Here is a 24,342-nt window from a genome sequence, read left to right as displayed (position 1 = left end):
GATCATGGCTGATTTGATAGTGTAACGTTTGAAGTAAACTGGTTGTGGAGTATCACAGCAGACACAATTATTCAATCCCTCAAGAGAATTTATTCAATGTTAAAATCCAGGGGGAGGGTCTGAGTCTGAGGCAAACAGAGGGAGTGTACAATCATTGAGAAAAGCCCACAAGCAGCATCATACAGGGTTGAGACAGGGAAGGGTATCATAAGGAGAAACCACTGCGCTTTAATATCCTTGCAGAGAAAAAGCAATAGGAACTTGGGCTTACCACTCAGATCCAGAAGAAGAAGAAAGCGCGATAGCCACCCAGGAGAGAACACTCACACCAACAGAAGGGAGTGTATGGAATATCCTTCACCTCAATAGGACATTGGAATTGGGAGATTTGTTAAGACACCTCAGAGACTAACCCTGTGATTCTGAAACTTTGGGAGATGAAGGTGATGGGATAAAGACTTGGGGGTGGCAGATGCAGAGGAAAGGGTGAACATCAGGAACATGCATATGCTGATGTAATAATGATGTCAGATCACATGACTGTGAAGTCAGCGAGATCTGGAAAAGGAGACATTCCATTCTCATGTGGGGTCGAAATGTGTAAATACTTGTTGGAGGTAAACAGTTTTGTTGAAGCAGATTACAGACTCGAGCAGCATACTTTGGGGAGACTGGACAATCCCAAAAGCCCTGTCCTAACTCCAACCATATCTGTGACCCAGAATGCTCTTTCAGAGGGTGGGTGCAAGTCTGATGGGTTGAATGGCCTCCTTCTGCACTGTCGGAATTATATGGACATTGCGGGGAGGCATCAAATTCCTCCCACTGAATCTCGGCAGCAGTGTTAATGGGAAGGGAGGAATCTATTGCTGAAGTTGGTTTTCGCTTTGTTTCTGATTACTTTCAGTGGTTTGTCTCAATCAATCATTGGCCATTTGGCATTTCTTGACTTGTCAATCCCTGGCACTGGTTGTTTTGGATTAATTATTTTAATGAGCAGCATCAGAAAATTCTTTCCATGAAGATTAAGGCGCAACTGGAGATTTTCACTGCTGAACATGGGGAGCAGAGAAGATGTTATAAGAATGAAGGCTTGTAATTATCAGAGAGAAGAATGTCACCATTCATTCACATCAAATACAATCCATCATTTAATACAGGAATACAATTATTCAATAAAATATGAGGAAGCACAAATCTTTTGTTAAATGCCAAGGATTATTGTTTAGAACTGGTTTCCAAACTCCCAGAGGAGGAAAGGGCATTTGAAAAGAAACTCTGTGAGCAGAATATTCTCATTGTTTGTGTCAATCCAGGCAGGAAATGCCATGTGCTCCCTCCCGTTAGTTCCACTGCCAGCTTCTCCCGCCATATCTTTTGAAACTTAGTCCAAACAAATGGTGGAGACGGGTCTCATGGCGCCACTCTGGCAGGGGTGCCCCATCAGTAAACCTCATGCCCCATTACCTGCTAAAAGCTGTCTGATTGGCAGGTTGAAGCAGTTTCAAAGGGGAGATTAAGATTGTTTATTTATAACGCTCCGCAGGAAACCATTAACTCAGGGGAGCAGGTGTTTTCCTAACCACAGTTTGTTTAATGAGTCTGCCTCTTTGTTCTCAAATGCTTCCTCAAAAGTGCAGGAGCACATTAAATTGAATGTAAGCAGTGCAGATCAAAGCTTTCAGCCTTCCAGGCATACAAGCAGACTTCTATCCTTTAAAGGGGAATTAAATTGAATGTGTGAAATCTACTTCAAAGATTTCCACCACTTTAAAGGCATGACTTTCACCAAGATCTCACGGACCTTTAAACTTGGAATACAGACTTTTTAAAGGATTCAGGGGTACAGGTGGGACCACTTACACTTTATCATGCAAAAACTTTAACGTTTACACACTGATTGTTTATAGCGTTTAATAGCTGCAGATGGGGACAGCCAGTAAACAAGCCGCGTCCCAGCAAAGACCCCTAACCTGAGCCCATCCGGCCCAGCACAATCCCCCCTGTTGGTGACACTGGTGATGTTCTCTCCCTGGTTGCTGATGTTGCTGGTGTTGTTGTTAATCTTTTCTGCTTTTTCCAGTTGAGATCCAGGTTGAATGAGGACTCTTTTCCTTCTCATTGGTTGACTAGTTTCAGTCTCAAGTGACCTTTGGAGTTTCAGCTTCACCAACAACCTCCACTGGGTCCCAGGTTTACATGGCTGGGTCCACTACTTGTCCAGTTTGCCCTTTCAACAGCCCAGGTAGGCATTTAGCATGTTTGTTCTACCTGTGCATCAGTGAGTTTGTTATTTTACTCCCCTTGGATCATTTGGAGGGAATATCTGACTGAAGTGATAATAACACAAGGTTTGTGTCTCCCTTTGTCTCTCTCGAGATGTCGTGAGGGTTCCATCGACCGTCTGTACACGTCTCTTTATGAACTTTTCTATAAACGTTTTGGGCAATATGCTGATGAGGTGAGGATGTTGAACATTATGGGGCGTGATCTAAGGGGAAAGTTTCTCAGTGTCATTTCAGGCGCGTTTAGCTGGGAATTTCTCCCCAGTTCTGTTGGCGAGTTCCCACTGCTGTCTAACCACACTGTCACCTGTTCAGGCCCCGAGGAATTCCCACTGGGGCTAGCCCACACTCGACACAACCCACCGGATGGCAGAGGCAGTCCGTCAGTGGGATCTTCTGATCCCGCTGTTGTCAAGGTGATTTCCCGGTGAATGAACCCCTCATCACCAGGATCCACGAGGCGGGGGGTGCAATGCCAGTGGGACTGGAGGATCCCACCAGTGTGAACAGCAGGTAAATTCTGGCCAGAATGTTTTCCATCACTGCAGAGCTGAACACGCCGACCAGACCGGCTCCTTAGAGATCAGGCCACCATTTTGAAAGGTTCCCCGACAGTCACCAAGGTGAGAATTGAACCCCGGTCCCTGGAGCTGTGAGGCAGCAGTGCTAACCACTGTGCTGCCCCAACCGTTTGGTATAATCTGAGTCGGATGATGTTACTCTGCATTTTGGTATCACTCTTCAGCTTCCAATGACAGTGCGTTTATTTCTCACACACCTCCTGGTCCGAATGGTTGCACCAATTTCTTTTCTCAGGGACTGTCACATCCAGTGGCCTCACTCAGCTGTGCGGTTCCTGAGTCCATTCCCTCCTCAAACCCACCGTCATCTTCCAGAGTGTGGACTCTTGGATTCTTTCATTTCCTCATTCGCCCAGTTGTTCTCTCTGTCTCTCTCTCTGATAGCTCAGTTACCATCATATTCCTTTGTCCACCTCATCCTTTCCCAGTGAGTTGACTTTCCAAGCTCTAAAGTTTGATCCATATGTGGGACATTTCCTTCTGCCTGTCAGCACATGCGGTCATCCACAGGTCGAGCAAAGCTTTCTGTCTGCATAATTTTGGTGCTGTTTCATTGCATCATCCCTGCTGCCGTTCTCTTGACGTGAACTGAAAGCTAGTTGTTTTGGTCCTCAATGTCTTCATCTGTCAACTCGTTGCATCACGTGCTCTGACAGCATCTGTCTACAGCCTGCGACATTGTGAGTTCATCCTCGCCACTGAAAGCTTTCCTGGGTGTGCAGAGCCCCGATGAGCTGAAATTGCAGGACTTTCACGTGTGCACTTGGATTTACGTTTTCTGGCTCCATTTTTCAGCCTTTTTAGGAATTTGACCAAAGTAGATCTGAGAATTTGACTTTGGCTGCAAATGTGCGCTGAACTTTACAAAACAGTTTTCTGCGTTTCATCTGAACTCCGCTCCCAACTATTAAACACATGTAACCTTTCCCCTCCTGCCCACAGAAGCTGACCTATTCTTCTTCACGGGTGCCTTTTAAAAAGTACTGTGTGTTAGTCTGGACTTGAACTCCTCAAACATCTCAATGATAGCAGCACCTCCCAATTGACCATTGGCTGGTTCTCTGGTGGCCATCCTGGCTTTGTATAATTCAGGTTGACATTTCAATCTAATTTAGCATTAAATACATTTGAAATGTTTGGGTTGTTACTTACAGACACTTGCTGCCACCATGTTACACCTTCTGATTCCTATAAATTAGAAATAAACACACTTTAGACTCAAAATTCTGGAGTTTCAATGAATGTATTTCTTTTTCCACGTGACTGATATGTTGTTACTCAGCACAAGTGCAGTGCAGAATTCAAATGTGGCATGCCCAATATATATTCATTTAATAATTAGTTCTCAGCCCTTTACAAATAAAATAACAATATAACAGAAAGAAATGTTTTAGATTGCTCAATGGCATAATTGTCTTAAATTAATTCCCACATTTATGTTATTCTCCAAGTTATCGCGGTGTAACTGATTTAAACAAAGATTCTAATCAAAGGCATATTTTTCGATTCAGTCACTTAACTAAAGATGACAGGTTCACTGCTTGCGTTCCTTCAAGGTCTTGTCCCAATCAATTAATGACCAGTTGACATTTCTAGCCTTGTCAGCCACAGGGATTAAATGTTTTTTTGAGAGAATTTGCTCAGATTCACCCCGCAATTTCCTGAGGTGAAATCTCTTGGCTGCATCGCTGTTAATGACACTCGACCTTGCAGTCAAATTATGGCTGTCAGCCACACATTCAGACTTGTTGCCCCCGCGCCCAGCTCCCTCACCGCGCACCCCCCCCCCCACCCCTCCCCCGCATCCAGCAGTCAGTGAAACCCACTCCTTAAACTCAAATTCCAAACTCCAGAGCATCATTGAGGAAAGATGCAAATTCACGGCTAAATTGTTTGGAATATTTGGAATCTGTAGAAAAATTTTAATTTTAATTATTCTCCTTTTACAGTTAGTTTCCTGAGCATTATCACTATTATACTCAATAACTCGGTATCATAAAGAGTAACATTACAATTAAAAATAGAAAAACTGTATTTATATGGAGCCTTTCACAGACACAGGACTAACCGAAGCGCATGACAGCAAATAAAATACAGTAATTGTTGCAATGTAGGAGGCGGGGCAGCCAACAAGAGCACAGCAAGCTCCCATAAACAGCAATGTGATCATGACCAAATAGCCTGTTTTATGATAAAAACAAATTACTGTGGATGCTGGAATCTGAAACCAAAGAGAAAATGCTGGAAAATCTCAGCAGGTCTGGCAGCATCTGTAGGAAGAGAAAAGGGCTAACGTTTCGAGTCCAGGTGACCCTTTGTCAAAGCTAAAGGACATAGAAAGTGGGAGATATTTATACTGTGGGGTGAGGGAATGAAAGGTGAGTCATAGCCACAGAAACCAAGGGAACAGGGTGCTAATAGCCACAGATACCAAGGGAAACGAGTGTTAATGGCAGTCTCCAGAGAGAACAAAAGGTGTGAAAGGCCAAACAACAGAGAAATTAACATCAGAGGGTAAGCTGTGACAGGTGTAGGTGGGGGATGGTGAAGTAAAGGGGAGACAAAGGTGAGGAGAGGGGGGATAAGTTACAGGGGGGAACATATATGTAAAGAAAGACAATAAATAAATAAAATGCAAAAGACAGTTAAAATGCAATGGAATGAAAACAAAGGGGATTGGGTGGGGTAGGGCTAATCGTCCAAAGTTGTTGAATTGGATGTTCAGGCTGGAAGGCTGTAGCGTGCCGAACAGGAAGATGTGATGTTGTTCCTCCAGTTTGCATTGAGCTTCACTGGAACATTGCAGCAGGCCAAGAACAGACATGTGGGCACGGGAGCAGGGCCTTTCGTTAAAATGGCAAGCAACAGGAAGGTCAGGGTCCTGAATGTGCACAGACCGAAGATGCTGAGCAAAGCGATCACCCAGTTTGCGTTTGGTCTCTCCGATACAGAGGAGGCCACTTTAGGAGCAGTGAATGCAGTAGACCAGAATGAAAGAGGTGCCTGTTTTATGATGCTGACTGAGGGATAGATATTGGCCTAGAGATGGAGCAGAACCTTCCTGTCATGGAATCTTTTACATCAACTCCAGTGGGCAGACAATTTGTGTGTTTTTTGTGCTAAATTCTAGACTGGGTCTTGGGCCCATAACTTTGTGGCCTAAAACCAAGAGTGCGAACAACTTCTCCACAGCTGATACGATAAATCCTGAGAACACGTTGGAGGTTTTCAGTATTGAACACTGCGGCTAACCTTTGAGACAGAGATAGCTGTTTCTGAGGCCAACATTTGAACTTTTCATGAGCTTCAGTCCTTTTGCAAGCATTGCATTGTGAATAATATCACCTTAATAATTCTACACTCAATGCTCTCTGGGAACCTCCCTGAACAGGCGCCGGAATGTGACGACGAGGGGCTTTTCACAGTAACTTCATTTGAAGCCTACTTGTGACAATAAGCGATTTTCATTTCTTTTTTTTTCAAATATTGAGGTGAAAGATTTCACTCAAAGTACAAGCTACCATTCCCAATCAACAGTAAACACAACGCATGATGTTCAGAATAGTTTGTCAGATTTTGGGATGCTTTTGTGTAGAAATACATTTATTTGCCAGTTGCTTCACACACCATACCTCCCAGGTAATCACAAACTGTTTATCCTTCACATCACCCCAGGACAGCTGATATGTTCTGTAATGTTTGTATTCCTGCGTCACACTTGGTGCAATAATGATCTCCACTGTCTCTGGCCAAAGCCTACCTTCCAGATGACTGTTGATGTTGTTGGTTACTGGTTCTCGGGACTGGAGATTGAAGATTTATTTTCAGACCTTTACGATCAACGGCTTTCCAATGCGGGAGTTGTTCTGATTCCTTTCATTTGATGCAGGGAGTTTCAGACAGTCATGAATCTGATTTGGCACAGTGCCTTTTTGGAAGATAACTGAGCTCCTGTGAAGAAGGAGATCTTTATCATTAGCCTCTCTCTGGTTTTACTGTGAGATGAAATCTTTTTGATCAAGCAGGTAAAGGTTTCCATGGACTCTGTGGTCTCTATGAGAATCAGTGCATTACCATTTATATTACTGGCAGGTTTATCAGGGCCATTAACCTTTCCTGGGGAAAAATAACAATGTCTGACTTATCTGAACCTGCTAGAAGAGCTTGAACTGCTAAAATTTGGACTGACATCCCATCCCAAGGGCGCGATTTAAGCTCAAAAACAGTCGTATTTTGGGCATGTATAGTGGATTCTTTCACGGTACCTTCAGAGTCGAGAATGACCCCACGATTAAACGGATTGTCTCTGGTCTTGGTCTGGAATGCCACACTGAGTTACCTCTTTTCCTCCTCTGACAAGCTCAGCTCATCAGTGTAGGAAGCGATTGGGACGCCATTTTTAAATGTCGCCCTGACCTTCCGACCTCGGTAGGACACGCCACCATGGCCTCCAGACCATCCTCCCATTGCCCCAACTTACCTTGTAGGGGTGCTCGGGCCCCTCCTCACCCAGCTCCTAAAGGCAGGGCACCCCAGGGCCTGATCCCTGGCACGGGCAACCTGGCACCCTGGCATCCAGGTACTCCTAACCTGGAACCCTGGCCGTGCCCCTGCCAACCTGACAGTGCCACCAGTTATCCAGGCAGTGACAGGGTTCCCAGGTGGCGCTGTCAAGGTGCCAGGTTGGCAGTGCCAAGGTGCCTGGGTGCCAACAGGAGTGCCAGGCTATCATCCTGCCCAGAGCCCGACCACTCAGGTTCCTTCGCTGGCCTGGGAAACCCTTCCCAGGTACCGTTATACCGTTACGTTTGTGTGGAGCAGTGCTAAACACGGTCTCCCAGGCACAGGCATTAGCTTCCAGGCCTCAGGAGAATTGGCCGCTGTCATATTTAAATGAGCCTAATTGCTCACTTAAATATGTTAATCTGGAACTCATCCACCGAAGGTCTCGCAAGATGTGTTAGATCTCGCGAGTTGTTCCAAGCATCGCAAATCTCGCGAGAGACCTCTCGCATGTGTTAACGGCTTCTTCGTGTTACTGAGCCAGGCGCAGCGCGGCAGTTCGATTCTGCCCCGAAGCAATGAAACCAGAGCCTATGCTCTGGAATAGGGGCAGAATTGTGTTGTGATCACAGCCAATAATCACGAAAAATTCTGCAAGGCTGTGTATTAACAGATGAAAAAAGGAAAGGTTAGATCCTCAATCATTATAGAAATGGTAAATCTTGGTGACTATGGTTTGTGTGGAAGCAGCAATTGGAAACAAAAGTGATTTGAGGCAGTTATATAGATGTGGTGGATTATGGATTTGGAGGGTTAGGGGTTAGGATTAGGGGTATGGACATGGAGGGTGAGGGTTAGGGCTAGGGGTGAGGATAAGTAGCATTGGGGTGTCAGGAAGCAGAGGTATGTTTAAGTGATCTATGTTTGTATTGTTGGAAATTAGAACTAAGGTATAGAGATGTCAGTGGGTTTAACGTAGTTAGAAACTCTATTTAGATTCATGTTAAACAAAGGTGTTTACCTGTATGGGGGGCTTTGGTTCCTTTTAAGGTGTGCTTAGAGAGTTTATGGCATAAAAAGTTAAAAAAGGAGGTGGAGAAATAATGAGCTGTTGCTTAGTAACCAGGGGCACCTTTAGGGTAGGAAGGCTTTTTGAGTTGAGTTTTGCCTAAAACCACAGCCGTCGGAACAAGGAAGCTGGAGAAGGACATTTCGCTCAGTTCTGCCAGAAGAAAAGCCATACAATGGAGTAATGGGCAAGAATGCAAGTCCACAAACTGAAGGACAGCTCATTCTAGAAACTAGAGAATGAAGAGAAGTTTCCAGGAAGATTGAAGTAAAAAGGAAAACAGGAACTAGGATTTGAGCAGGATACTGTTCATTGAAGTTAAAGGTCAAAAGTGGAAGTTGGCTGGAGAAAAGTCAGGTATCTGAAGCATTCGTAAGGTTGGAAACCTTATTCCAGACTTCGGAGCAATAGTATTCGGCTGGGGACTGAGTACCTGACAGATTGCATGCTTACTGAGAACATCATAGAATAAGATATATTTTTTTAACCTGTGTTATCCTTAAAATAGATACATTTCTGAAGATAAGTGGAAGTGGAAGAGTATTGTATTATTTTCAAATGTTTCATGTTTAACAAATGTGTTCTTTGTTGGTAAAAGGCCTATTTATCCACATTGTTTAAAAAAATGAATGTTATGGTTTTCTGAGGGTTCCATTCTGAGATTTTCCCCTCCAATAGTAACATTAATGGATATGGAGTGTTAGCTTTAGTGTTCTGGATGTGATGATAAATTTGCTTTTCCAAAATTCAGGCAGAGTTTTGAGTCAAAAGACCCCAATCTTTATTGATCTCCAAGTGCGGGAGAGAGTTCCTGCCCACTTTCCCCGTGCACTGTTCTGTTTTAATCTGAGAATCAGAGGTTAAGTCTATTGTGCTTAAATGAAAAGTGAATGATGACAGGAGGTGTGTGTGAGCATATACATATACGTGTGTCTGCACACGTGAGCATATATGTACATGGATGTTTATATATATAAATGTGCATTTACACATGAGTACATATGTAGATATGTTTTAAAATGTGAGTATATATGTACACGTGTGTTTATATTTGTGAGCATATACACACACGTGTTTATACGTGTGTTGATTGTATATGTAAATGTGCATTTGTACACGTGTGAGTATCTATTTATATGTGTGTTTATGGGTGTGTGCGTTAGGGTAAGACCATAAGACATAGGAGCAGAATTAGGCCACTCGTTCCATCGAGTCTGCTCTGCCATTCAATCATGACTGATATTTTCTCATCCCCATTCTCCTGCTCAAGGATCTATGTGTCTATTCAGAACCCTGGATATCCGTTATCCCTTCTCAGTTCCCAAATAACAGAGGTCAAGTCTGTGCTTTCTGGCAAAGTCCACTGGAACTTTATTTGTCAGCTGTGCCCACTGGTAACCTTATTTTCAATGCAACAAATAGGACGTTCCGACTAGCCCTTTAGCAAGCTAGTCATATTAATTGTCTTTCGCGAATGCAGTAGCTGAGATTTAAAACACAGATTGTGGGAATTCTTCAAATCATAATGCACAGGATAACATAACTAAGTGATTTAAAGAAAAGAAAGATGGCGATCAGAAAAAGCAGCAGCAAAGAAATAGGTTTCAGAAAAAATAGAGTGATTCCGGAATGAGTTTTTGTATCGGTATGTGATTCTTAAGGAGATTATTATCTTTAGGTCTGGCCTTCTTTTTACTTCTGAATGGCTTTAACTAATTTATAATTCACTCAATTCGGTCAAACTGTCTGTCTATCAATTCTAAGAGGTATATGTATTTAAATATTTTGGTGCTACTTTCCCATACACTTGAATCTATCATGAATTAGAAAAACACAGTTTTTGCTCAGAAATTATATCTCCAGACTGGCTGTTTCCATAGAAATGGAACTACTCATACTGTACTAGACAGCCGCCCAGTTTTTAACGTACAATGGGGCCTGTTAGCTAGTTGACGTCAATGACCCCACAGTTTCAAGCGGTTTGCAAAATGTGAAACCTGAGAGAGAAATTACAGAAATTAAAGAGTATGATCTGGATTAACCCTTCGTGGATTCCCAGCTAGTGTTACACTGAAGCAATGCTTAATATGACTATAGTTAATTTAATCTTAATGAGTTATCAATTAAACCTCTATCATCTCCCCTTACTTTCATGGATATAGCTGATTAGAAAAGTCAATTTCGATCACTCGCGTTCTCCCCATAACCCCTGATCCCCTTATTAATCAAGAATATATGTATATGTATGTGTATATGTATATGTGTGGGCATGTGTGTTTCTTATACGTGCTTGTGTATAATTGTATACATGTGTTTGTATATATATATAAGTATACATGTATATGTTTTTAAATGTGTAGGGGCTGGTTTAGCACAGTGGGCTAAATAGTTGGCTTGTAAAGCAGACCAAGGCCAACAGCACGATTCAATTCCCGTACCAGCCTCCCCGAACAGGCGCCAGAATGTGGTGACTAGGGGCTTTTCACAGTAACTTCATTGAAGCCTACTTGTGACAATAAGCGATTTTCAAATGTGTGTGACTATATACATATGTTTATACATGTGTGTGTGAGTATATATGTATGTGCATTTTTAGGTGTGTATGAGTATGTGTGTTTCTGTGTGAACATATGTATACATGTGTTTATATGTGTGGATCCCTACTCATGCTTAGCTGGATCAAGATATTGCCAATGATAAATGGCTGGATTCTCTGCCTTGTTGTGCCAGATTTCTGCCTCACCCCTCGGGATTCTCCATTTAGCCGGCCGGTCAATGGGGTTTCCCATTGTGGGGCAGCCCCAGACCATCGGGAAACCCCTGGGCGCCGGCAAAACGGAGAATCCCAGCGGCGGAGAATCCCGTCCAAGGTCTTTTCCAGGATTCATTCAATATACTAGGAAAATGCACCCCTCCACCATGGTGAAATCCAAGTTGTCTACAACAAATATCAAATATGGAAATGCCTTGTGAAGCAATCATGAATAGACAGGGTGCGGAATTGGGGAATGCCTGTGGCCTCTTTCCTGAAGATCTATTATTCATCCATCTCAAATCCCCCATCAGTGCTCAGGGAGCACCTATTAATTAGCAGGCATCAGTATGTCTGAGCAATTTAATTCTTACAAGTATTTGCATTGCCTCTACCTCATACCAATGAAACCAAAATATTTGCGAGGAAGTTGACTAGAAATGACCTAGTTACGATATTGAGCAATCGCTCCCGTCCCCAACCCCCCCAAGAATGAAGAGCTAGCAAACACCCTCATTTATAAACCTGCAGTAATCAGTAATAAGGTAACTGAAGGATACAATAGAGTAGCTGAAGGATACAATAGGGTAGCTGAAGGATACAATAGGGTAGCTGAAGGATACAATAGGGTAGCTGAAGGATACAATAGGGTAACTGAAGGATACAATAGGGTAGCTGAAGGATGCAATAGGGTAACTGAAGGATACAATAGGGTAACTGAAGGATACAATAGGGTAGCTGAAGGATACAATAGGGTAGCTGAAGGATACAATAGGGTAACTGAAGGATACAATAGGGTAGCTGAAGGATACAATAGGGTAGCTGAAGGATACAATAGGGTAGCTGAAGGATACAATAGAGTAGCTGAAGGATACAATAGGGTAGCTAAAGGATACAATAGGGTAGCTGAAGGATACAATAGGGTAGCTGAAGGATACAATAGGGTAACTGAAGGATACAATAGGGTAACTGAAGGATACAATAGGGTAGCTGAAGGATACAATAGGATAGCTGAAGGATACAATAGGGTAGCTGAAGGATACAATAGGGTAACTGAAGGATACAATAGGGTAACTGAAGGATACAATAGGGTAACTGAAGGATACAATAGGGTAGCTGAAGGATACAATAGGGTAACTGAAGGATACAATAGGGTAACTGAAGGATACAATAGGGTATCTGAAGGATACAATAGGGAAGCTGAAGGATACAATAGGGTAGCTGAAGGATACAATAGAGTAATTGAAGGATACAATAGGGTAACTGAAGGATACAATAGGGTAGCTGAAGGATACAATAGGGTAACTGAAGGATACAATAGGGTAACTGAAGGATACAATAGGGTAGCTGAAGGATACAATAGAGAAATTGAAGGATATAATAGGGTAACTGAAGGATACAATAGAGTAGCTGAAGGATACAATAGGGTAACTGAAGGATGCAATAGAGTAATTGAAGGATACAATAGGGTAACTGAAGGATACAATAGGGTAGCTGAAGGATACAATAGGGTAACTGAAGGATACAATAGGGTAGCTGAAGGATACAATAGGGTAGCTGAAGGATGCAATAGGGTAGCTGAAGGATACAATAGGGTAACTGAAGAATACAATAGGGTAGCTGAAGGATACAATAGGGTAGCTGAAGGATACAATAGGGTAACTGAAGAATACAATAGGGTAGCTGAAGGATACAATAGGGTAACTGAAGGATACAATAGAGTAATTGAAGGATACAATAGGGTAACTGAAGGATACAATAGGGTAGCTGAAGGATACAATAGGGTAGCTGAAGGATGCAATAGGGTAACTGAAGGATACAATAGGGTAGCTGAAGGATACAATAGGGTAACTGAAGGATACAATAGGGTAGCTGAAGGATACAATAGGGTAACTGAAGAATACAATAGGGTAACTGAAGGATACAATAGGGTAGCTGAAGGATGCAATAGGGTAACTGAAGAATACAATAGGGTAGCTGAAGGATGCAATAGGGTAACTGAAGGATACAATAGGGTAACTGAAGGATACAATAGGGTAACTGAGGGATACAATAGGGTAACTGAAGGATACAATAGGGTAGCTGAAGGATGCAATAGGGTAACTGAAGAATACAATAGGGTAGCTGAAGGATGCAATAGGGTAACTGAAGGATACAATTGGGTAACTGAAGGATACAATAGGGTAACTGAAGGATACAATAGGGTAACTGAGGGATACAATAGGGTAGCTGAAGGATACAATAGGGTAACTGAAGGATACAATAGGGTAACTGAGGGATACAATAGGGTAGCTGAAGGATGCAATAGGGTAACTGAAGGATACAATTGGGTAACTGAAGGATACAATAAGGTAACTGAGGGATTCAATAGGGAAGCTGAAGAATACAATAGGGTAGCTGAAGGATACAATAGGGTAACTGAAGGATGCAATAGGGTAACTGAAGGATACAATAGGGTAGCTGAAGGATACAATAGAGTAACTGAAGGATACAATAGGGTAACTGAGGGATTCAATAGGGTAGCTGAAGGATGCAATAGGGTAACTGAAGAATACAATAGGGTAGCTGAAGGATACAATAGGGTAGCTGAAGGATACAATAGGGTAACTGAAGGATACAATAGGGTAACTGAAGGATACAATAGGGTAACTGAGGGATACAATAGGGTAGCTGAAGGATGCAATAGGGTAACTGAAGAATACAATGCCAATTTACTTGTGACACAGACTTTGAGGGAACAATAACATCAGTGTTCTATGAATGCCAGAATTTGTCAGACAGTGAAGCTTTGATGGTTGGGGGATGTGATGGTTAAAGTGAATAGTGCCAATTCGCCAGCACATTTTGCATCTTTCTTATTTTTATTTCCATCAAATCCAACTGGTTATTACCCTTTTACACTAGCCAACACATTTATAGTTAATCCCAAGATCCTTGCTCACAGATAGCAGCAGTTGCGGGAGTAAAGGATGGTGCCTCTGGGGAATAGGCTCCCATTGCTCAACCAGAAGTGATCCTTCCCAATGAGCTGGACAATAGCATTCACAGAAACGGAGGTGATGTTTACTGATTGGATTATTATTGAATAACATGAGTGCTGGAGTCCAAACACAAAGCACAGGAAACCAGATTGTGTTCAACAAGCCTCATCTCCCATAAACACTCAAATGTTTTATACAGAATTTACAGTGCAGAAAGAGGCCATTCGGCCCATCGAGTCTGCACCGGCCCTTGTAAAGAGCACCCCACTCGAGCACACACCTCCTTCTGCACTGCATAAGGCGGTTGATATAAATTCAACCAAATATTTCACAAAGGGACCTTTATAATTGAACATTTTTAACTAAATATTGCTGTCTTTGTCCAATTTATTATTACAGAAAACTCCTCCACACTATTATACATTCTCTACAGTTAATATTTCATTGCCTCTGTCACAAACAAGCTGAAATGTTTAATTTTTAAAACAAGTCCTTTGATGTCATACTCAGCACCAATAAACAACATGTTGAAGCAGTGGAGTGCACAGTCTGGACAGTCTATTGCTGATGACAATGTGGAAAATTTGGCTGGAGTTCAAAGAAGCTGCAGCTTTTGAACACAGCACTCCAACATTTCACATTTGTTCAATCAACAATTTGGCTTCACAAGTGGGGGAAACTATTTACCATAAATTAATTTAAAAATTGAACTGTGGCAAGAATTATGCCGAAATGTTTTTTAAAATTGCACCTTCATCTGAGCAACACTTCTGTATAAAAATTAATGCTTATATTTAATGGTAAATGCAAGCGCCTCGCTCCAGGAAGTGCTAGATGTACGGGTAAAATGTCAGAGCACTTTTGAACACAATTGAGTCTATAATTGCCAAAGCAGATGAAGTTTGAAAAATAAATATACTTGCCCTCCCTCATCACACACGTTCCCCAGTGTGAATTCAGTCAGTGAGAATATTAAGATCCTGGATTCAACGGATGCCGAGGCAGACGAATGTGAATGCTTCTCCAGTAGGAACAGAAGCTGCATTGAGAAAAAGGGAGTAGACGTAAGAGAGGTTTTCAGCATTGAAAGAGTAGATCCATCTTCCTGCACCTGAAACCATAGACTCCATTCGAAGGGGTGACATGGTAGCTCAGTGATTAGCACTGCTGCCTCACAGCGCCAGGGTCACTGTCTGGGTGGTCTGCACAATCTCCCCATGTCTGCATGGGTTTTCTCCGGGAGCTCTGGTTTCCTCCCACAGTGCAAAGATGTGCAGGTTAGACACATCCTTCGACGCAAGTGCCCTCGACACCATCCTGCGACCCGCTACCTGCTACCATCTCAGCACAACCTCAGCTTGCCGTGAGATTGAAAAGGCCATCCCACAGGTGAAGAACAACAAGACCACTGGCGCAGATGGAATCACCGCAGAAGTATTAAAATGCGGTGGAGAGGCACTCTGGAGAAGGATCCACAACCACGTCACCCGTGTCTGGAACGAAGGGAGCATGCTGGGAGATCTCAGAGACGGATTAATTATCACCACCTTGAAGAAAGGAGACAGGTCCGAGTGCAGAAATTACAGAAGGATTTCCTTACACTCCGCCACGGGCAGGGTCATCTCGAGAATCCTCCTCGACCACCTCCTCCCAGTGACTGAAGAGTTCCTCCCTGAGTCTCAGAGAGGCTTCTGCACACGACAAATCCAGGAAAAGTGCAGAAAGCAGCATCAATCTCTGTACACGGCCTTCGATCTCGCAAAGGCCGACGACTCTGTCAACCGCAAGGGATTGTGGAGCATCCTTCTCAAATTCGGCTGCCCGCAGAAATTCGTCACCATTCCCCACCTGCTCCACGATGACATGCAAGCCGTGATCCTCGCCAACAGAACCTCCACAGACTCGATATGTGTGCAAACTGGGGTCAAACAGGCTGTGTCATCGCACCAACGCTCTTCTCCATCTTCCTCGCAGCAACACTCCACCCCCTCACCCTGAAGCTAACCTACTGGACAAGGGGGAAAATGTTCAACCTCCGACGCCTCCAGGCCAGAACCAAGACCACCCCAGCCTCTGTCATCGAGCTGTGGTACGCAGACGATGCCTGTGTGTGCGCACGTTCAGAGGCCGAGCTATAAACCATCATCGACACATTCACCGAGGTATATGGGAGAATGGGCCTCAGGTTAAACATCATGAAAACAAAGGTTCTCTCCCAGCCCGCTCCTGCCACACAGAACTGCCCCCCAACCAAAATCATCCACAGTGATCCCCTGGACAATGTGAACAATTCCCAGACCTCGGGAACCTCCTCTCGGTGCGAGCAGACATTGGCGATGAAATCCAGCATTGACTCCAATGCGCCAGTGCAGTCTTCTGCTGCCTGGCGAGCAGAGTATTCGAAGCCGAGACCTCAAACCCAGCAAAAGGCTCATGGTCTACAGAGCAGCCATGGTCTCCGCCCTCCTGTGTGAATTAGAAACCTGGACAATGTACAGCAGGCACCTCAAATCCCTGGAGAGATATCACCAACGCACCCTCTGCAAAATCCTGCGAATCCACTGGCAGGATAGGTGTACCAACGAGAGTGTCCCCTCCAAGGCCAATATCCTCAGTATCGAGGCACTGGTCATGCTTGACCAGCTGCGATGGGCCGGCCACATTGCTCGCATGCTCGACACAAGATTCCCGAAACAAGTGCTCTGCTCTGAGCTCCACAATGGCAGCAATCACTGGGAGGGCAGAGGAGCCGCTACAAGAACACTCTGAATACCTCCCTAAATAAAAGCAACACCCTCACCGACACGTGGGAATCGCTTGCTTTAGAACGCACAAACTGGAGAAAAAGCAGCTGTGAAGGGGCCAATCACCTCGCGTGTCAGAGGGTGGAGCACGCGGGGGCCAAGTGTAAACAGCGGAAGGAGGGTGAAGAATCCAGAACGTCTCACCCACCCACCTCATCGACCACCATCTGCCAAACCTGTGGCAGAGTGTGCGGTCCCAGGATTGGACAATTCAGCCACTGCAGAACCCATCTCCCCGGAGAGTTAGCAAGGCATCCTCGATCCTAATGGACTGCCCAGGAAGAAGTTGGATTAGCCATGCTAACTTGCCACCTATAGGATGAATACGTGGCTGAAGGGATGGTGTCAGGGGGAGGGTTTCAGATTCCTGGGGCATTGGGACCGGTTCTGGGGGAGGTGGGACCTGCACATACTGGATGGGGTACACCTGGGCAGGACTGGAACTGATGTCCGAGGGGGGCTATTTGCCACAGCAGTTCGGGAGGGTTTAAACTAAAATGCCAGGAGGGTGGGAACCTACGCAAGAAGTCAGTGAAAGAGGGAGCAAGGACAAAGTCAAAAGGTAGAAAAGTGAATAAGAAAAGTGATAGGTGGAGAAACCAGGGACAAAATTCAAATAGGGGAGAGAAAAATATTGGGAGCAAGACAAACATTGTGAAAAAGACAAACTTAAAGACCATGTGCCTTAATGCACGGAGCATTTGCAATAAAGTGGATGAACTAATCACGCAGGTAGATATAAATGGCTGTGATATAATTGGGATTACGGAGATATGGCTGCAGGGTGAACAGGGATGGGAACTGAATGTCCCAGGGTTCTCAGTATGTAGGAAGGACAGGCACAAAAGAAAAGGTGGTGGCGTGGTACTGCTGGGTAAAAAGGAAATTAACACCATAGTGAGAAAGGATATTAGCTCTGACAATGTGGAATCTGTATGGGTACAGTTAAGAAATACCAAGGGACAAAAAATATTAGTGGGTGTCACATATAGAGCCCCAAACTGCACTGGTGAGGTTGGGAATGGCATTAAACAAGAAATTAGAGATGATGAAAAGATGAAAGATGAAAATCGCTTATTGTCACGAGTAGGCTTCAATGAAGTTACTGTGAAAAGCCCCTAATCGCCACATTCCGGCGCCTGTTCGGGGAGACTGGTACAGGAATCGAACCGTGCTGCTGGCCTGCTTGGTCTGCTTTAAAAGCCAGCGATTTAGCCCAGTGAGGTAAACCAGCCCCTCAGTATTTAGGAAGGACAGGCATAAAAGAAAAGGTGGTGGTGGTGCATGTAATAAGGGAATATCAGTGATCATGGGTGATTTAATGTTACATAGATTGGACAAATTAAATTAGCCACAATGCCGTAGAGGAGGAATTCCTGGAGGGTATATGGGATGGTTTTCTTGACCAATATGTGGAGGAACCAACTAGAGAGCAGGCCATCTTAGACTGGGTGCTGTGTAATGAGAAGGGAATCATTGCCAATCTGGCTGTACGAGACTCCTTGGGGATGAGTGACCATAACATGATAGAATTTTTTATCAAGATGGAGGGCATGTCTTATGAAGAAAGGTTGAGGAAGCTAGGGCTTTTCTCACTGGAGCGAAGAAGGCAGAGAGGTGACTTGATAGAGATGTACAAGGTGATGAGAGGCCTGGGGCGGGATTCTCCCCTACCCGGGGTGACGGGGGGTCCCGGTGTAGGGGAGTGGTGCCAACCACTCCGGGGTCAGGCCTCCCCAAAGGTGTGGTATTCTCCGCACCTTTGGGGGCTAGCACCGCGCCGGAGCGGTTGGCACCACGCCGACTGGTGCAAAAACCGGCGCCAGCGGCCTGTCAGGCCCGCCGCCCGGCAGCGAGTCTGGCCGAAAGGCTTTCGCCGGTTCGCGCATGCGCTGGCGGCAACGTCAGCAGCCAACTGCCGCTGATGTCACCACCGGTGCATGCGCGCTGCGGGTTTCTCTTCCGCTTCTGCAATGGCGGAGGCTGTGGCGGCAGCGGAGGAGAGAGTGCCCCCAGGGCACTGGCCCGACTCCTGATCGGGGGGCCCCGATCGAGGGCCTGGCCACCGTGGGGGCACCCCCCGAGGTCCGATTGCCCTGCGCCCCCCACAGGACCCCGGGGACCCGCTCGTGCCACCGATCCCGCCGCCACCAGAGGTGGTTCAAACCTCGGTGGCGGGAGAGGCCTCCCAGCGGCGGGACTTCGGCCCATCGTGGGCCGGAGAATCGCCGCAGGGGGCTCGCCGATCGGAGTGCCGTGATTCCCACCCCCGCCACTTCCCGGGTGGTGGAGAATCTCTGCCACGGCGGGGGCGGGATCTCCGGCGGCCCCAGGTGATTCTCCGACCCTGCGTGGGGTCGGAGAATTTCGCCCATGGATAGAGTGGATAGCCAGAGACTTTTCCCCAGGGTGGAAATGGCTGTCATGAGGGGAGATAATTTTAAGGTGATTGGAGGAAGATGTAGGGGAGATATCAGAGGTAGGTTCATTACACAGAGAGTTGTGGGTGCATGGAATGCACTGCAAGCAGTGGTGGAGGAATCAGAGTCATTAGGGACATTTAAGCAACTCTTCGACAGGCACATGGACAGCAGTAAATTGAAGGTGTGTAGGTTGGTTTGATCTTAGATTAGGATAAATGGTCGGCACAACATCATGGGCTGAAGGGCCTGTACTGTTCTATGTTCTATGGAGAGTGAAGAAGAACAGTACAGCACAGAACAGGCCCTTCGGCCCTCGATGTTGTGCCTAGCAATGGTCACCCTACTCAAACCCACGTATCCACCCGATATCCGTAGCCAAACAACCCCCCCTTAACTTTACTTTTTAGGACACTACGGGCAATTTAGCATGGCCAATCCACCTAACCCGCACATCTTTGGACTGTGGGAGGAAACCGGAGCACCCGGAGGAAATCCACGCACACACGGGGAGGACGTGCAGACTCCACAGAGACAGTGACCCAGCCTGGAATCGAACCTGGGACCCTGGAGCTGTGAAGCATTTATGCTAACCACCATGCTACCCTGCTGAAGTAGTTGATTCAGAGACTTGGGTGCTGAATCTTAATAAAGGGAACTACGAGGATATGAGGCGTGAGTTGGCCTTGATAGATTGGGGAGAGTTACTAAAGGGATGACAGTGGATAGACAATGGTAAACATTCAAGGAACGCATGGAGGAAATACAGCAACTGTTCATTCCTGTCTGGCACAAAAGCAAAGTTGGTAAGAGGACCAATCCATGGCTTACAAAGGAAATTAGAAATAGTATCTGATCCAAGGAGGAAGCAGACAGATTGGCCAAGAAAAATAATAGGTCTGAGGATTGAGAGCAATTTAGAATTCAGCAAAGAAGGACAAAGGGATTGATTAAGAAGGGGAAAGTACAGTACGAAAGGAAGCTTGCAGGGAACATAAAGACTGACACTAAGAGTTTCTACAGATATGTGAAGAGAAAGAGATTGGTAAAGAGAAATGTAGGCCCCCTACAGACAGAAACAGGGGAATGCATAATAAGGGACAAAGAAGTGGCTGAGCAATTAAATACATACTTTGGTTCTGTCTTCGCAAATGAGGACACAAATCAGATCCCAGAAATGTTGGAGAATGAAAGGTTCAGTGAGAGGGAAGAACTGAGGGAGATCAACATTAGTAGAGAAATGGTGCTGGGAAAACTGATGGAATTGAAGGTGGATAAATCCCCAGGGACTGATAATCTGCATCCCAGAGTGCTGAAGGAGGCGGCTCTGGAAATAGTGGATGCATTGGTGGTCATCTTCCGGGATTCTATAGACTCTGGAACTGTCCCTGCAGATTGGAGAGATAAGGAGACATTTCTTCACACAAAGAGTGGTGAGCCTGTGGAATTCATTGCCACAGGAAGTAGTTGATGCTAAAACATTGAATATATTCGGCAGCTAGAGATTGCACTTGGGGAGAATGGGATCAAAGGTATGGGGAGAAAGCAGGATTAGGCTATTGAGTTGGATGATCAGCCATGATCGTGATGAATGGTGGAGCAGGCTCGAAGGGCCAAAAGGCCTCCTCCTGCTCCTATCTTCTATGTATCTATGTCCAGGTTAGATTACAAAGATAGAGCTGGGTGGCAGGGGAGTTCATCTGGGTGGAGTGTTCTTTCGGACGGTCAGTGATGGACCAAATGGCCTCCTTCTGCACTGTGGAGATTCTATGATTCTATGAATGGTCAGCTAGGCTCCAAGGAGTGAATATACTGCGAAAAGAGGAGATAATTGCTAAATTAAAAGGTGAGTAATAATCCTGGGATTATCCACGCAGCCACCACAGTTGGGGAGGTGAATGAATTCAAAGCTTGAAGGATGGCTGAAATTATTTGTTAATCAAGACCTATGGCTCTGGCACACAGAGGAAGGTTCATTGGGAAAATTGATGCATTCCCAGCAAGTCCAGGAAACAGCAGTTTTGAGGAGTTGAATTTATTTTTAAAAGAAAACTGGGAATGAATCAGTTGTAGAAAATCCAACATGTTTCATGTTTGTTTTGAAAGAGAAGAGAATTTGGTATCATTACCAAACCTGGCCTGTGTGTGACTCTAATCTCACAAGATGGTCGATAATTCACTGCCTTATGACAGGGCCCGGCAAGGATTCAGTGTCAGAAACTCTACATCTTGTTTACATGGACTTCAGTAAAGCCTTTGACAAGGTGCCTCAGGCAGACTGGTACAAAAGGTGAAGTCACACGGGATCAGAGGAGAGCTGGCTAGATGGATACAGAACTGGCTCGGCCACAGAAGGCAAACGGTAGCAGTAGAAGGGTGTTTTTCTGAATGGAAGGTTGTGACTAGTGGTGTTCCACAGGGATCGGTGCTGGGGCCTCTGTTGTTTGTAGTATACATAAACTATTTGGAGGAAAATGTAGCTGGTCTGATTAGTAAGTTCACGGATGACACCAAGGTTGGTGGAGTGGCAGATAATTTTGAGGATTGTCAGAAGATACAGCAGGACACAGATAGGTTGGAAACTTGGGCAGAGAAATGGCAAATGGAGTTTAGAACATAGAACATAAAATTTAATCTGGACAAATGTGAGGTAATGCATTTTGGTAGGTCTAACATAGAGGTGAAATATACCGTAAATGGCAGAACTGTTAGGAATATAGAAAGTCGGAGAGATCTGGGCGTGTAGGTCCACAGATCTTTGAAAGTGGCAACACAAGTGGACAAGGTAGTCAAGAAAGCAAACGGAATGCTTGCCTTCATTGGACGGGGCATCGAGTATACAAATTGGCAAGTCATGCTGCAGTCGTATAGCACCTTGGTAAGGCTGCACTTGGAATATTGGGCACAATTCTGGCTGCCGCACTACCAGAAGGATGTGGAGGATTTGGAAAGGTTGCAGAGGAAGTTCACCAGGATGTTGCCTGGTCTGGAGGGTGTTAGCTATGCGGAGAGGCTGAATAGACTCAGACTGTTTTCATTAGAACGACGGAGGTTGAGGGGTGACCTGATAGAGGTCTACAAGGTTATGAGGGGCATGGATAGAGTGGATGGGCAGGCACTCTTTCCCAGGGTGGAGGGGTCAGTCACCAGGGGCACTGACCTGGTACCTTGGCTGTTCCATCTGAATGCCAGGTTTAAGGTCCGTCGGGCAAAGTTCAGAGGAGTCGTGCGAGGCAGTTTTTTTACACAGATGATGATGAGTGCCTGAAACGCATTACCCAGTCAGGTTGTGGAAACAGATATATCAAAAATGTTCAAAAGGCATCTTGACAAACACATGGATAGGATGGGTATGGAGGGATACGTCACAAGGAAGTGTTGAGGGATTTGACGAAGTTTGGTGCCATGACTGGTATAGGTTTGAAGGGCCGAAGGGCCTGTTCCTGTGCTGTATTGTTCTTTGTTCTAAGAACACCAGACAGAGTGCAGCCCCACATATGGATGGAAATTGTTAGGTGGAATTTACCCATTGCCCCTGCCAGAGGGTTCAATAGTGGGCGAGGGGGTGGGAGGGGGTAGGCTGGCATTCCGGTGGAACAGCCAAGGTGCCAGGCTGGCAGTGTCAAGGTGCCCAGATGGTACCAGCAATTCCAAGGTGCCACCCAGCCCACAGTCCGACCACCTGGAGGCCTCCAATCGCCTGAGAGCCCCCCCCCCCCCCTCCAAGTGCCATTCCTCCTGTTCCCCGTTTGCACCTGCCTGTGGTCTCCTCGGCAACGCCGGTAGATGCCAGGTAGCTGTTTCTAAACTCACTGAACCGGTGAGACTGGGTCCCGTCCACAATGATCTTGCGAGGTAGAACGACCATCGGGAATCCTGGGGGGGGGGGGGGGGGGGCTCGCTCTCAGGATCTACTGGCCGCATCCCCCCCACCCCTCCACCCCCCCCCCCCCCCGATTCCAGTGAGACGCGGCCAGTAAATCGCGCCCAATATCACACTTTACTTGTTGAAATAAAATATTATCAATGGGGTATTTAGGAGGTCATGTGGCGCGGTGGGTGTCATACTGAATCTGAGCCAGAAGCTGCGAGTCCAGGTCCCACCCAAGGATGTCCAAGGAAAGTGCTTTCATAACGAGGCCAAACACATTGAGAGTCACCCTGCAGAATCCTTCCAAACACAATAATGGCTCGTGGTCAGAGCGGGAGAAACTCCTGGACTGTCATGTGGTGGAAAGAATATTGGAGCGTCTACCGTCAAGATGCATAGGTGTGGTCTAAAAAAGTCATGCAAACATGTACGTTACCACGACAACATGGACTCCATGTGGTTGGGGGAGGCACATTGGTTGGTTTAGTTGGCTGGACGGTCGATATGTCAGATTGGTGTCATCAATACGGGGTTTGACCCTGTTCTGGCTGGCATGGACCCAGGATGGGACCGGTCTCCTGGACGTACCCGGCATGGAGGTTGTGGTGCTGTGGGTCAGACGTGCCTTCGGACATTGAATGTAGGGAGGAATAAGTGGTACATCGATCGATGGAGAGATACACCCCAATATACATTCTGTTACCATATTACTGTAAAGTCAGAAACATGCGACTGGCAATACGTGACTTTTGGTTCCTGCTAGTTTTACCCACCAGGGCCCCTTCCCTCCCCCTTCCCTCCCCTCCTATCCCATCCCACAATGCTCTCATTCTCAGGTTTGTACAACACCCAATGTTTACTGTCCCCCCTCACAACATGTAGCTAAAGTACCTCCGTCACCACCAAACAAATCCAATGATATTCAGCCTAAGCCAGGATTGGAACAGGCGAATAATGGGGTTGAGTCCTGGAAAATCAGTCAACACATGGGGCGGGATTCTCCGATCGCCAAAGTCCAAATCGCGTTTGGCAATTGGCCGGAGAATCCCCGTTTGACCGAAATCGGGGGTAGTGCC

The 24,342-nt window shown here is 45.6% G+C and overlaps 1 protein-coding gene across 13 annotated transcripts in view; it reads right to left on the bottom strand.

Annotated features, from left to right (window-relative positions):
* LOC119979250 (RAP1 GTPase activating protein) overlaps positions 1-24,342 on the bottom strand; it is a 705,159-nt gene that overhangs the window by 535,042 nt on the left and 145,775 nt on the right. For 6 of the 13 annotated variants that reach the window (XM_038821202.1, XM_038821193.1, XM_038821206.1 and 3 more), the window contains one exon: positions 4,019-4,054. The exons of 3 other annotated variants lie outside the window; for them this stretch is intronic. The gene's annotated coding sequence lies outside the window, so the exon portion shown is untranslated. Of the gene's footprint in view, positions 1-4,018; positions 4,055-6,626; positions 6,818-24,342 lie in introns of all 13 variants that reach the window. 4 more of the 13 variants (XM_038821204.1, XM_038821194.1, XM_038821195.1 and 1 more) reach the window with 2 other exon arrangements.

The sequence above is a fragment of the Scyliorhinus canicula genome, chromosome 16 (assembly GCF_902713615.1).
Source record: "Scyliorhinus canicula chromosome 16, sScyCan1.1, whole genome shotgun sequence".
In the NCBI taxonomy this organism is placed as follows: domain Eukaryota; kingdom Metazoa; phylum Chordata; class Chondrichthyes; order Carcharhiniformes; family Scyliorhinidae; genus Scyliorhinus; species Scyliorhinus canicula.
This window is presented reverse-complemented; position numbering and strand designations above follow the sequence as displayed.